Here is a 15,424-nt window from a genome sequence, read left to right on the forward strand (position 1 = left end):
AAGCAAATTTCAACTGATTTGGGAATGGGTTAATGCCAATTCAAGAATTATGGCAACAGCTGTTGCACAAAGAGGTACCAAGCTGCCATTCAGGCAAATATATGCCCAAGTCCTCAGTTAGGAATAGAGACAAAGTAATAGGTAAGAGGTTACTTGGTGAACAAGCCCACATTTCTGGAGGAGATTGATAATAGCATTCATGCTTGGCAGAAACACCTTGCAGGCCACTTAGAGGCAGAGATTATGTTGGCTTCAGCTTGACGAGCAACAGCAGACACAAATATTCTCCTGTTATCTCTCGTTCATGCAAGTAAAACAAAGCTTTTTCCAGCGTCTTTCACAATGCCCCTTCAATTCCAAGAGACATGTTTTGTTGATACTGTATGTGTATTCAGTTTACAGCCATAACACAAGTATGTAAACATTACAATATGCTTCAGCAAAGGTGCCTGAGTAAATCTATTGAACTGGCAGAAGTGCGGGAGGCTCTGTATCCATGATAAACTGGAGACTTATTTTTGGTATAAATAATAAAAAAAATCAGTGCAGGTGCTAAACACATTGGTACCCAATAAAGAGGGGAAGGAAGTGTTACACTCACTCCTAATTGGCTGCAGTATTAAGATTCCAGGCATTATGATAAATTAATTTGCAGAAGTCTTTATAGATTGTAAAGGAACTAGGGTTGTACAAATCAGTCAGAATGGAATGCAATTTTATGTTTTTTTAAGCTATTGTTAAAACCCTTCAGATGGGAGAAGATGGCGCCAGCAAACCATGCCACCATAGATGACATCCTCATGATGGTCCATGAAACTGCTTTGTTCATGTCTTTTCATTCTTTTTCTTTCAAATGTCATTCTTGGTACTGTTGGGGCCTGTGATCTACAGTCTGATGGTTTGTTTTCAGGCTGATTGAGCAATCTGGCACTTTGCTGTCTCCGAGAGGGATCTGGGAGGCGAGCGGCCTCCGAGGACAAAAAGCCCAAGATCGACTCCATTTCTCACTGATTAAAGTGTCGAGGATTGAAAATATCAAGGCAAGTATTTAGCACCAACTACCAGTTTCTTGCTCGCTTCAGCTGAACAAGGTGGCTGCATGATGCTCTCGCTCTCCCCCCCCCCCCCCCCCACTCGAAGCTCCTGAAGGAAGGTCCCTGCATTCAAATGATCTATCGCTCCCTCGATGCTATCAGAGCGAGATTTAATAGAACCATTTTGTGGATCGGACCGTAACTCACATTATGTGTTTTTCAGGGCTTTGAATTAGGGCTGTCTCCAGATAATGAACACTGAGCTGAACTGAATATGGACTCAGTCATTTTTGTGTTTTGTAGTTTGTGTCTTCACTCGTTCTTTTTGTTGCCTTTTGCGCAATTATGTTTCTTGCGTAGGGGGTTAAGGAGGTTGATGTTTTTCTTAGAATGGCTTCAATGGCTTTCTTGGTTTCGTGGCTGTCTGTGGGAAGACAAATATCAGGGTTGTATGCTACATTCACACTTGGATAAATAAACGTACTTGAATCCTTTGGAAGCCAGTACCCTATGCTGTGAGCACAAATCTGCTCAAGGGAGGGCCAGAAATGTCTTCATTTACTGCAATTGAGGTAACAATTTAGAATCCAAGGGTATTTTCCAATCAAAAGCATTAACAGGATTAGTTGTGGAAAATTTTAAATGGCATAAGAAGGTTGAATGTGAACACCAAACTTAATTGTATGATAAATCTGAATAAACTAATCCAAATCTGAAATGCGTCTGTGCCTTGAGAGAAAGTTATTCAATTAAACTTATTCTGTCACCCTTTTGTTGCACTCCACAAATTCCTTCACCTCAACAGGTGACAAATTTTCTAATTCACATTAACTCAACATCTTGCAAATAAGTTGGCAATGGACTAACTATCAGTTTGATAGGTTTAGAGGACTGTATGCAATGCTCCAGACGCAGCCTAACTGGATTGTTAAAGGAGGAATTAAGAGGAGAATGGTATTAGGGCAGATACATTAGAGATTTTCAAAGAGATGTTTAGACGGGCACATGAATGTAAGGAAAATTGAAAAATGTGGACATCGTGTAGTAAGGGATTAGTCTAGCTGACCATTTGATTAGTAATTTATTTGGTTCAGCATTACATTATGGGCTGAAGGACCTGTGCCTGTGCTGTACTATTCCATGTTCTCTCTACATTTAAATTTTCACTTATACTAGTTTATTTAGCTAGGAGTTTTGATCTCTACAACTGTTGTTAATCTTCTGTTAAGCATGTGATGCAAGATACCCAAAAAGATTCAAAGGACTAAACAGGTTACATACTCATTTTTACAATTACAAGATGAATCATTTTCTATTGGGAAGGCATCTGAAAAGTCAGTAGGAGCACAAAGTGCATTTAGAAGTGCAACTTGTACCTTTCTAGTACAATTGTACAAAGGTAAGTGTGCCAGATAGATGCTGAAGAGACAAGGACAGGATTAAAGTGGTGTTGGATACAGAGGTGAACTTCTTTATTGCTTAAACAAAAATAAATAATGGTCTGAAGTGATAGGAGCTCCATACAAGTTGCCAAAACAAAAGAAAAAAAATGGACAGAGAAACAAAGCAGCGTTCAAGGAGTCCAAGCAGTTTCCACCACATTCACCAGCTCTGGTCCATCGTGAAGCCTTATTGCAGCCCTGTGACACATAGTATTGATGCAATTTAGCTCAATTGTTTGGAAAAGAGATGGTGAATGATTGAAAAGAATAATATTCAATTCTTGAACTAATTAAAGAATGTTAAAGTGTCAAATATTTGTCTGGTCACAATTTGATTTCTAAAATATTTTGCAGCATCGGGGCTACCTCAAAAAAAAAACCCTGAGCACAGATGTAGATGAAGGAATGGTGCAATCATAAACTAGATACAGCACATTACCTGCCAGTAGTTATACTGTACCTCCATACGACAGTAACCCTGACACAATGCTGGTGTGGATGTGACAATGCTGGAATATCCTACCATATTCCAGTTGCATTCTAAAAATTAACTATTGAGGTTCCATTTTCAAAGTACATGAAGACCTCCAGCAGGGATGGAACAGAGTGCATTTTTCTTTACAGAATTTTACAAAGCCCAACTTAAGCACCCAGAAAAATGTGGTCATTTGGGGATCTAATTGTCCTATACAGTAGTTATTTCTAAGCAGCTGCTAAAAAGGAAACCAAGTAGACTGAAAATCAGAAGGAACTTGGGCAAAGCTCATTTGGTATTATTTTGATGTGAACAATCCCATATTAGTACAGAGGCATCTGGAGACCAGGGATTGATTGACAGGAGATTCAAGGAGGTAGTTGCACATCAGGTATAGGACACAACTAACTGGGTGACTGTCAGGAGAGGGAAAGGGGATAGGCAGCCAATGCAAGATACCGCTGTGGCCGTTCTCCTCTATAACAAGTAAATTGTTTCAGATACTGTTGGTGGGTGCTGGGGGAGGGGCAATCTAGCAGAGGAAAGCTGCAGCAGTCTGGAATCCGGCAAGTCTGACTCTGACACACAAAAGGAGGTAGAAGTGAGCAATAGTGACAAGGATTCCTTGTTTAAGGGAACAGACAGGAGGCTCTGCAGACAAGAACGAGATTTCAGGATTGTATGTTGCCTCCTACATGGCACAGTCATGGACATCTCTGATCGAGTGCATAGCATTCTTCTTGAACAGGTTGAGAAGCCAGAGGTTGTGGTCTATGTCAATACTAATGACACAAGCAGAACAGGTGATGAGGTCCTGCAGAGAGTGTTCAGAGAGTTAGATGCTAAGTTCACAGACAGGACCTCCAGGATGGTATTCCCAGGATTACTATCCATGCCACATGCTAGTGAGACTAGAAATAGGGAGGCAATACAGGTCAACACGTGGCCAAGGAGATGGTGCAGGAGGGAGGGCTTCAGATCTTTTGATCATTGAGCTTTCTTCCAGAGTTTATGGGATCTGTACAAACAGAGCTTGCACCAGAACTGGAAGGGACCAACATCCTTGTGGGAAAGTTTGCTGGTGCTACAGGAGGATGGGAACCAGAGTACCAGGGCACATAGTGGGGTAGTTGTTGATTAGAAGGTGTAAAGCCTACCTACAAAGACAGGAACTGGAAAAACTGAGCACGGTGAAATGAGTGTTCCGAGTTGCATCTATTTCAATGCAAGGGGTATCGTGAGTAAGGTAGACAAGTTTAGAGCATGGATCAGCACATGGAATTATGACTTTGTAGCCATTAGTGAGACTTGGATGCAGGAGGGGCAGGACTGCAGCTCAGTACTTTGGGATTCCACTGTTTTAGATGCAATAGAGTGGAAAGGATTAACTGGGGAGGTGTGGCATTACTAGTCAGAGAAAATATCAAGGAGGTGCTCAAACAGTACAGACTGGACAGCTCGTCTATGAGGATATTTGGGTGGAACTGAGGGATGACCATACTAATAGGATTATATTATAGACCACCAAACGGCATTTAAAGAAGCAAATTTGTAAAGCAATAGCACACAGCTGAGAGAAAAATAAAGATGTGATAGTAGGTGATTTTTTAACTTTCCAGAAATTGACTGGGACTCCAGTGTTGGAGGTTTGGAAAGGACTCCAAAGCAGTCAGTATAACACTACTGACACTTCATACATGAAGAGACCTGGGTGGAAGCAAGGAGTTCAGTAGTCACATGGCCTGGAGAAAGAAACCCGTTTTCCCATTCTAACAGCACTTGTCCTAATGCTACACTACCTCCTGCCTAATGGTAGGGAGATCACAGACATTCTTAGACAAGTGGGACAGACCATTGACTATGCTAAAGGCCCTGGGTATACAGCACTTCAGATAAATATCACTAATGGATGGAAAAGAGACCCTGATGATCCTCAGCAGCCTTCACAATCCTTTGTGGGAACTTGTGGTCAGATGTTTTGCAATTCCCATTCCAGATGAGCAATGACTCAGTGGTGTTCCTGTAAAAGTTAGTTAAATTTGGGGTGGGGGGGGGGGGAGGTGAAGCCTCACTGGCCTCAATCTCCTCAGGAAGTGGAGACACTGCTGTGCTTTATTGACCAAAGGGGTGGTTTGAGGGATCAGGTGAGATTGCCAGTTATGTGCACTCCCAACTTGCTGATCCAACTCGTTTTGCTCCCCTCTCTTTGGACTTGTTCACATTGAGACTCAAATTGCTTTGCTTGCACTATTCTACCAACTGCTCTACCCCCTCTGTGTGCCGTCTTGTCTTTGTTGATGACCACAAGACATAGGAGCAGAATTAGAGCTGCTCAACCCCATTGTCCAGCCTTCTTCCTGTAACATTTGACACCCCGACTAATGAAGAAGTATGAACCTCCACTTTAAATATTCTCAGTGACTTGGCCTTCACTTTTTTGTGGCAATAATTCCACAGATTCACCACCTACTGGCTAAAATAAAACTCTTCCTCGTCGGATTTAAACGGAGGTCCCTCTAACTTAAGGCCATGTCCTTTGGTCCCAAACTCACCCTTGAAGCCAACCACTGTTATGTCATCAGCAAAAGAGGATTCAGTTTGAACTGGATCTAGCAGAGCAGTCAAGGGTCAGCAACAATGATCGGCAGGCTGAGCACACAACCCTGGGGCACCAGTGCTCAGTGTGATGGGACTAGAGATGCTTCCATCAACATGGACTGACTGTGGCCCATCAAGAAGTCTAGAATCCAGTTAACGAGAGAGGTGTTGAGACCTAACAAGGGTGGTTTACCCACAGCTTCTGAAGAATGATCGTATTAAATGCCAAGCTGAAGCCAATGAACAGCATCCTGGCATATGAGGCACAGTTTTCCCAAGATGGACATTCCAAGTTTTCCCCTCGAGTGATAAGCAAATTGGAAAGGGTCCAATGCAGCAGGAAGATGGGACTTAAATGAGATCCATAACCAGCCGCTCAAAGCACTTGTATTTGAGATCAGTGCCACTGGACAATACTCATTGAAGCAGGTTACTGTGGAGTGTAGTGGACAGTGAGGAAGCTTGGAGTGTGATCTGCACCAGCTGGAAAAATGGGTTGAAAAGATGGCAGATGGAAATTAATGCAGACAAGTGTGGGGTGTTGCACTTTTGGAAGTCAAACCAGGGTTGGACTTGTACAATAAACAGGGCACTGTAGAGTGTGGTAGAAGAGGGATCAGGGAATACAGATCTACAATTCCTTGAAACTGTTGTCACAGATAGATAAGCTGTAAAGAGAGCTTTTAACACATTGGCCTTTATAAATCAGAGTATTGCGTAGAGAAGTTGGGATGTTAGCTGAAGTTTTACAAGACATTGATAAGGCTAATTTGGAGTATTGTGAGCAGTTCTGGTCATCTACCTGCAGGAATGATATGAACAAAATTGACAAAGTTTACAAGGATGTTGCTGGAACTTCAGGATCTGAGTTATAGGGAAAGATTAAAAAGGTTAGGACTTTATTCCCTGGAGCATAGGACAATGAAGGGAGATTGTGAGGTGTGTAGATAGGTTTATACAAGCAGGGTTTCTCCACTGAGATTGGGTGAAGCTAGAACTAGAGCTCACAAGTCAAGGGTGAAAGCTAAAATATTTGAGGGGAACCTGAGGGGGAACTTCTTCGCTGAGAGAGTTGTGAGAACAGGGAATAAGATGCCAGAGGAAGTGGTGGATGTGGATTTGATTTCAACATTTAAGAGAAGTTTGGATAAGTACGTGGATGAGAGGATGATGGAAGGCTATGGTGTGTGTCAACGGAACTAGGCAGAATAAGTTTGGCATGGACTAGATGGGCTGAAAGGCCTGTGTGCTGTAGAGGTTTTTGACTCTAAATTGATTACATTGCATCAGTTTCAGTTCAAAACAGAATTTCTCAATTGTTACTGAAGTTTATTCGATGAAGAATACCCATCACCTGCTAGTGATAGTGCATAAACAAGCTCCTTTCAAATAAACCAAGTACATAGAATGTGAACGTGGATTATGCATGCATAATAGAACTATAGTTGGACTATTTTGATTTTATTCTCATCAAGTGGAAATAGATTTAAGAAATATGACTCTTTGTTATCATCTCCTTCTGAAGTCAGGTGGCAGTAAAATGGTTTCATACAGGGCAGATGGTGGAAATGGTACAGTTGTTTTTACTTTACATTTGCTTACACAAAGGATTCAAAAGAGAACTAAAGATATGCATCGAGCTCTAGGTCAAAAGACAAAAGAGAAGGAGCGGTGTGGCAAAAGCTGTTGAGTGAGAATCTTCATAACTGACAAAAAAAGTGTGAATGGCACTTGTAGAGGGAGGAGATTCAACAGGCTTGTGGGAGAAGGAACCCAGACTACATTTCTGCTTTTGAGGAGGAGAAAGATTTCTACTGTAGAGTCCCAGTGTTGACTTGGGCAAGGGAAGAGTGTTAAGTAATACAAAGATTTGTAATGAGGATTGGAGACCAAAAAATTAAGCATTGGTGATCATGAAGATGGCAAACAGTAAACTTGAAGTCAGAACATATTATTGGCACTAAATGATTTACAGGTTATGAATAATATCTAACGTATCTGTTCAATGTCAAGCTGGAACACAGTGCTTCTTATATAGAGTAAATTATTGGATAATCTTAAAACTGACTCAAAAGGAGACTTATTTGTGCAAGTGTGCTGGAAATGGTTGATCACGGTGAAATGTGCCCTTCCGAATCAGGCTCCAAAATCAAAGTCATTCATCTTAAATCAACAGTTCTCCAAAATGCCACTAAAATGATTTAGAGATTAGGTTTTTATGGCAAAAATATAGAACACTATACAGAATTTGAAACTCCATTATAAAAATGTTGATTAGTACATTGCAAGGCAATTCAGTCAAATATAGCAAAAGTCAATAAAGCAGTCATTTAGACAATCATTCTAAACTAAGCATTTGAATCAAACACAAATCAAGTTAAGTTTATTGTCATTTAACTATATACATATGTGGTCAAATGAGAATGTTTCTCCAAACCATGTCATAAAGCACTGTAATACACATAACATAACTTATGAAAGCAAGGATGAAATCTACAGATGGATTACACATAAAGCGCATAAATTAAATATTGTAAGGTGCTGAACAGATTAACCAGTGACACTTTGAATATGATGCAGCATTAAACATTCAAACTGCAAGATCCTAAAATCATCTCTCCAGGACAAAGACAATAATAAGATAGTTGACAAACCTGACCAGTTTCCCTCCACCACCACCCTCCATCTGGCAAAACTGGTCTTCACACTCAACAATTTCTCTTTTGGCTCGCATGGGCCTCAGCTATCCCTGCCTATTATATGGCTATATTAAACAGTCCATATTCCAAGCCTTCACTGGTAATGCTCCCCAACTTTTTCTGCACTATATTGACAACTGTATTGGCACTGCTTTATGTACCAATGATGAACTTGTCAAATTCATCAACTTTGCATCCAGCTTCCACCCTGCCATCAAATTCACTTGGTCCATTTCTGACACCTCTTCTCCTTCTTAATCTGTTACTATCATTGGCTTCTGATATCTTTTTATCAGTATCAGCCATCATCTTAGCTGCACTTCGTCACATGCCATCACTCGTAAAAATACCATTGTCTTTTCTTAGTTCCTCTATCTCTGCCACATCTGGTCCCAGGACGAGGCTTTCCTTTGCAGTACAGAGATTTCCTCCTCCTTCAAAGAACAGGATTTCTCTTCCCACTTTATTGATACTGCACTCACCTACATCTCCTCCATTTCCTGGACATCCCCCTCATCTCATCTTCCTGTTGCCTTTTTCAGGGATAGAGTTCTTGTCCTTGCCTAACACTCCATGAGCATTCAAATCTAGCGCATCAGCTTCCTCAACGTCTGCCATTGTCAATGGAATCCTACTACTGAACTCATCTTTACCTTCTCCCCACAAGGAGAAACCTCTAACTCACTTATCCACTGATCTCCCTCCTGGCACTTGACCCTGCAAGTAGAAGTTCTACACCTGTCCATTCAGTTCCACCATCACCCACCATTCAGGACCCCAAACAGTCTTTCCAGGTGATGCAATACTTCACTTGCAAATCTGTTAGGATCATCTACCATACGTACTGCTCCCAGTGCAGCGTCCTCAACATCAGCAAGACCTGATACAGATTAGGGGACCGCTTTTCGAGCGCCTTGGCTCCATCCACAACAAGATCTCCTGGTGGCCAACTATTTTAAGTTGAATCCCCATTCCCATATGTTGATTCATTGCTCCTCTGTTCAGTTTGGAGGAGTAGCACTTCACCTGGATAGTCTCCAATCTGATGGTCGGAACACCAACCTGATAATTTCTCCCCACTTCTCTCCCATTCGCCATTCTGGCTTCCCCATATCCTCTTCTCTTCACCCGCCTATCACCTCCCCCCCTGCATCCCTCCTCCTTCCCATTCTCCCATGGCTCACTGTCCTCCAGCAGATTCCTTCTTCTCCAGCCCTTACCATTTCCACCAGACCTCCCAGCTTCTCACGTTAGCCTCTTCCATGTCCACCTACCTCCCCCATCACATGGCTTCACCCATCACTTTCAAGCTTGCACTCCTTCCTCTCCCCACCTTATTCTGACTTCTTCCCTCTTGCTTTCCAGTCGTGAAGGGTCTTGGCCCAAAACAACTGTTTATTCCTTTCCGCAGATGCTGCCTGATGAGCTTAGTTCCTTCAGCATTTTGCATGTTAGTCTGGATTTCCAGCATTTAGAGAATTAGTGGATTAGATTCCTAGACTTGGTGTAGGCCATGTTCTATAGACAAAAGTACAAAATAATTTTGCAACACAGGCATGAAATCAAATTCTTCATTTTGTGCTTCTCTCCTATCTCATCTTATTTCTGAGCAATACTCTGGATCCTCAGACAATTAAGACAAAAAGACACCAATATTTTACAGAAACAATTGCTTTTAAATTTAAATTTCATGGATTGCAATTTGGAAGAAAAATCTACAACTAGGAACAAGCAGTACCATGGAAGTGAAATGGTTAACACATACTTTTAAATGTGCCAAAATTGTTATCTCCACTCATGTTTCTTTACATGGCACAAAGCTTTGCTTGTCCATTGCTTCACTGTTAGTTAGCACAGGCCTTATTTTGATTTTCCGTATCTTTGGCACAATGGCTGTTTTTAATATTGTCAAGTTTCTTTGCCTGGAAGGATTTAGACTAGCTCATGATGATTAGAGTTCACAGAATGTGTTGTAAAAAGTATTTTACTAAAGAGTAAGCACCTTTGACCAGCACTACAGTGCCTCAATTCTATCTCAGCATTTTTTCTATGTCATCAGTAATTGTCTTGAGGCTGCACTGAGATAGTCAAAATTATCTAAATTTTAAACAAGGATTGAATTCATAACATCACAGATCTGAACATCTGCACAAAATCATTTTTTTGGCTGCAGGAACGGTCTTTAATCTTTGATTTGAAGAAAAACTTAACTTCCATTATATGAAGTAATTTATTTTAGCACTGATCCTCATGTCTGTATTCAAGTGTAATCTTCTTTACTGATATTACTTCTACAATGATCTGTTGCAGATGGAGCAAAACTGACATTAATATGGTGTTACCAACATAAAACAGTCTTCAGTGTTCAAGAGGCTTCCAGCTGGTATTGTCTCAATTACTCCTCCTTCCCCTTGCTCAGATCCAATTCCTCTCCAGGCCCCCTGCCCTTCTACTGAACTTTGCTACATTTATGCTTTCCCCTCCCACACTCCCACCCAGATTTATCCAAACAGCCCACTTGGAATGAGACACACTGAAAACCCTATACACACCACAGCTGGAGAACTTTCTTGGACAGCAGATGAAACTTAACACAAAGAAACCGAAAAACAAAAATTAGAAAGCCACACTCTTGCAGAAAATAAAGTCCTGTCAGTGGGGCCCTAAGATTTACTGGAAAACAACATGGATTGACTGACAAGTAGAATGGGGCAGATTTTGATTATGTGCACATTGATAATCTACTGGAAAGTAGTCACAAATTAAACCAGTTCCTTTGATCAGTTTTATTGGATGAGATAACGCTACTTAACACAGAAAACTTATCTGCACCAAGTAGAATACAGAATAGTGAAGAAATTCTTGCTGTTCGATGCAATGCAGAATTTAAACTTGTTAGCATTGCTAATTAATTTGAAGCAAAAACAATACTGGCTCAGTTGTCATTAAACAGAACTGCCCATAAACCAAACTAGCTGTTCTTATGTGTACCTAAACAAACATAATGGCTCATGAGGCGCAGAAGACAAGTCAGTGCGACATAACGATGGCACAAAAACAAAGTTCCCTCCTGTCTGTGTTATTCTTGGCACACTGTCACAGTCTAGTCTGGGTTGTAGGAAGCGAAAGGACAATGGTGCAGTGGGCAGGTCTAACTAATGTTTAAAGAACAAAATATGACGGGAGGCATAGATTCAGAGGAAGCGCTCGGTTGGTAAGCTGTGCAGTTTAAGAGAAAGTTGATTACTGTAGTCAAAATTAAACTAACCCTTTTAAACAAATAGTTGCCACTGGCACACCAACCTGGCTTTACAACTAAAATACTTCAGAAACACTAGTTTTTAAATGCATGCAACAGGACACAAAATTGATAGTGAAGAATAGAAATAGAAGCAGGGTGGCTTCTCTTTCTCTTCTCCAAAATACTGATCCGGGAGCTGCTGCATGCACAAGAATGGCACTGATTGCAGTATGATATCTCATTCCACGAGACACAGAAACATCAGTCAAGATAGTGTGCCCAAGTCTCTGAAATATGGCAAGTGTGGGCACACAATCTTGACCAATCCCAAAACATAATGATTCAGAACCAAACATACACTTTGGAGCCATGACTCAGTGGATTCTGCTCAAGATCTCTAGCCTTTCTTACTGCCCCCTGAATGCAATCTGAAGCAGTACAATATCCTTATCATTCCTGTATGCGATCACCATGTTCCAAAGCACATGCAGGAACAGTACAAACAGCTTCTGTTGATGCAATAGAGGCCATCCATCACATCTGCATCATACCAATCAGTAGAATTGTCTCCGATACATTGCATGCATGATCAGTGTGTTTAATAGGTTAGAATTAGTTTGCTCATTGTTTAAATCAAGAACGTCTATTTTTACTTTGAGGTCTTTTGATCGGCTATTGACAAAACATCCACATAAAACAGGCTGATTATTGTACTTCAGTACAGGCACATGTACTTTATCAAAAGCTTATTAGAATTATCCCATGTAAATGAAGAAAATTTTAGGTAACTAAATACTTTGATTTCTATTAGCTTCGAGATAATTGTGGAGAAGGATAGGACTGGTTCTCGGGTTAAGATGCTAAACTGGAAGAGGATTTTGATTGCATTAGATGGACCAAACAGCCGTGGATTGGGACAGGCTGGTTTACGTCAAAGAGATGCTTGGCAAGTGGGAGGTTTGCAGAAGTGAAATATTGAGAGTACAGAATCAGTATGCTCCTGTTAGAATAAAAGTCAAGGATAACAGGTTTAGGAAACCTTGGTTAGAGAGATATATATAGAGGTGCCCTGGTAAAGAAAAAGGAGGCATATAAATAGATACAAGTAGTTATGATCAAATGAAGCACGTGAAATGCAAGAAAACATTAGAGAAATCGGGAGGGCTAAAAGAGGACATGAGGTTCATCTGGCAGACCAGATGAAACAGAATCCCAAGGTGCTACTAGAGGCCCTCCATTAGCTGTGGTTGACCATGGATATCGCATCCTTGGAATCCAAATCATCAATCAGCCAGGGAAGTGTGATATGGAGAGTAAGCAAACTGTTACCCATACAGCAGGATTCCGCTCCATACAGATGATGAATCCAAAGGGTCTCTAGACACCAATACATTGGCCCAGCTGCTCTGGGAACATGGAATTTCAGTCATGCACAAGCCAACAGCAAAACTGAGGAGAGTATTTTGCAGAACTAAAGAATGAACCAAGTTATTAGACAAGACTGATTTAGTATACAAAATCCAATGCAAGAACTGCAGCAAGTGTTATGTCAGCCTAACTGGAGGAGAACTATCCATGAACATCAAGTGGCATGTTCAGCTCACCTAGTCTCTACCCATGAAGATCAAGAGGGGCACATATTTGACTGAACACAAGTCATAGCACTAGCAAATGTGGCATGGAAGAGAATTCTCAGAAGCATGGTTTACAGTAAACAATTCTGTAAACAAACATGTAGATGTTGATCCTATTAATGATCCGATGGGGTCAGGAATTTTGCCCACAACACATGAAGTTTGCCACACAGCAAATCAGTGACAAGATTTCCTCTCCCATCACAATAGAATTTCTGTAATGAAGTCCAATAAGCTGATTGAAAAATATACAAAGGTCAAGCATTTGGCAGACACACCACAATCAACAGCGCATTGACAATGCATGTGGCAAAATGTCTGCAAGTAAATTGCCAAGATCGGAGAACAACTCAGACTATCAACCTGCCAAGCTACACATTTTGCAAAATACTTCCAGAGACCAGCACAGTTTGGCACTAGGAGTGTCACAGGAGTTGCCAGTCAGCATTGGACAACGTAGAACTGCCTTGGGGATTCCAGTTCTGGATTTTTCTCTGGGTTTACTCCCGAAGCCTTCCCCATGAGTGGGTACAAGGCAGCGGAGGTTTAAGATCAGAGTTTTCCTTCTCCTAAGAGAGCTGCCAACTATAGCTGATAAGCCTCATCAGCCCAAAGCACCTGGTTTTAAGGCGCCAGTAACCTGCATTTTCCCCTTCTCCGGTCAGTAGAAATGGTTCCGCCAGGAAATGGATTTGGCTGCCAGAGGGTATTTGAGATGCACGCTATTGGGAACACTTAATAGGCAGTGGGACCTCATCTCCACTAACCCACCCACCCCCAACTACGATGACCCAAGGAACCAAGGGCTTCTATAACTACATGAAGAGCAAAAGAGTAGCAAGTGTCAAATTTGTCTTTTTGATGAACAGCTCGGAGTGGGTCATCTATGGGTGGAAGAGAGATGGCAGACACCTTAAATGAATTTCTGCCTATATTTACTTAGGTGAAGGATACAGAATGAGAAAAAAAAAAGTGAGATCATGGATTGCAGAAGTGGTGCTTAGAGTGATAAAACTTCAGGGCCTGACAAGGCACCCTTTGGCCCTCGTGTGAGGCTAGTGCAGAAATTGTTGGATTCTTGACAGAGGTATTTAAACTACCCTTAGCCACAGGTGAGGTGCCACAGGACAGCTAATGTTGTTTCATTGTTTAAGAAAGGCTCTAAGGGAAAAACAGGAAATAATATGCTGAGAGTTGGATATCAGTGGATAAATTATTGGAAGGTCTCCAAGAGACCAATGCAAGTATTTGGATAAAAAAAGGCCTAATTGGGAAGAGTCAACATGCCTTTGTGCGTGGTAGGCCATGTCTAAACATATTTAAAGTCTGAAGGAAGTTATCAAGAAGACTTATGACGGGCATTATCTACATGGACTTTAGCAAGTCCTTTGACCAAGTCCCACATGGGAGATTGGTCATGAATGTCAACTCCCTTGGCATTCAGAATGAAGTAGACAATTGCATTCAATGTTGGCTACAGAAACCAGATACTATTAGAAGGTTGTCTTTGATTGGAGCCTTGTGTCAGTGGTGTGCTGCCGGGATCGCTGCTCAGTCCAGCTGGAAAAATGGGCTGAAAATAGCAGATGGAATTTAATGCAGACAAGTACAAGATGAAGCACTTTGAGAGGACAAACCAGAGAGGACTTAAACAGTGAGTTTAGTACACGGAGAGGACTGGTTGAGAATCCAGATCCATAATTCCTTTAAAGTATTATCACAAGTAGATGGGGTTGAAAAGAGCGTTTGGCACAATGGCCTTCATAAATCACAGTATGAATACAGGAGTTGGGATTGTTACATTGCAGTTTTATAAGATGGTGAGGCCAAATTTGGAGTATTGTGTGCAGTTTTGGTCACCCACAAAGATAGCAATAGGATTGAAAGAGTGCCGAGAAATTTTACACAGATATTGCTAGGACTCAAGGATCCAAGTTACAGGGATAGATTGAATGTTAGGACTTTATTTACTGGAGCACAGGAGAGCAAGAGGAGATTTGAAGTGTATAGGCTGAATGCATGCAGTATTTTCCTCCCTCAGAGTGGGCGAGAGTAGAACTACTGATAGGTTTAGGGTGAAAGGTGAAATATTTAAGGGGAATTTGAGGGTAAACTACTTCACTCAAAGTGATGTGAATGTGCAATGAGAAGTTGTATGGAGGCCTATAATCTGGGTGCAGGTATATCAGATCAGGCAGAAAACTACAAGAGCATAAAACAAAGGAGCAGAATTAGACCATTCCATCACTGCTGACTTATTATCCTGTCTTCTCCCCATAACCACACAGACCAAGAACCTAA

At 41.3% G+C, this 15,424-nt stretch overlaps 1 protein-coding gene across 1 annotated transcript in view; it reads right to left on the bottom strand.

Moving 5' to 3' along the window:
- Positions 1 to 15,424, bottom strand: part of rgl1 (ral guanine nucleotide dissociation stimulator-like 1) — a 267,685-nt gene that overhangs the window by 202,361 nt on the left and 49,900 nt on the right. The window lies entirely within an intron of this gene.

This window comes from Hemitrygon akajei, chromosome 12, assembly GCF_048418815.1.
Source record: "Hemitrygon akajei chromosome 12, sHemAka1.3, whole genome shotgun sequence".
NCBI lineage: Eukaryota > Metazoa > Chordata > Chondrichthyes > Myliobatiformes > Dasyatidae > Hemitrygon > Hemitrygon akajei.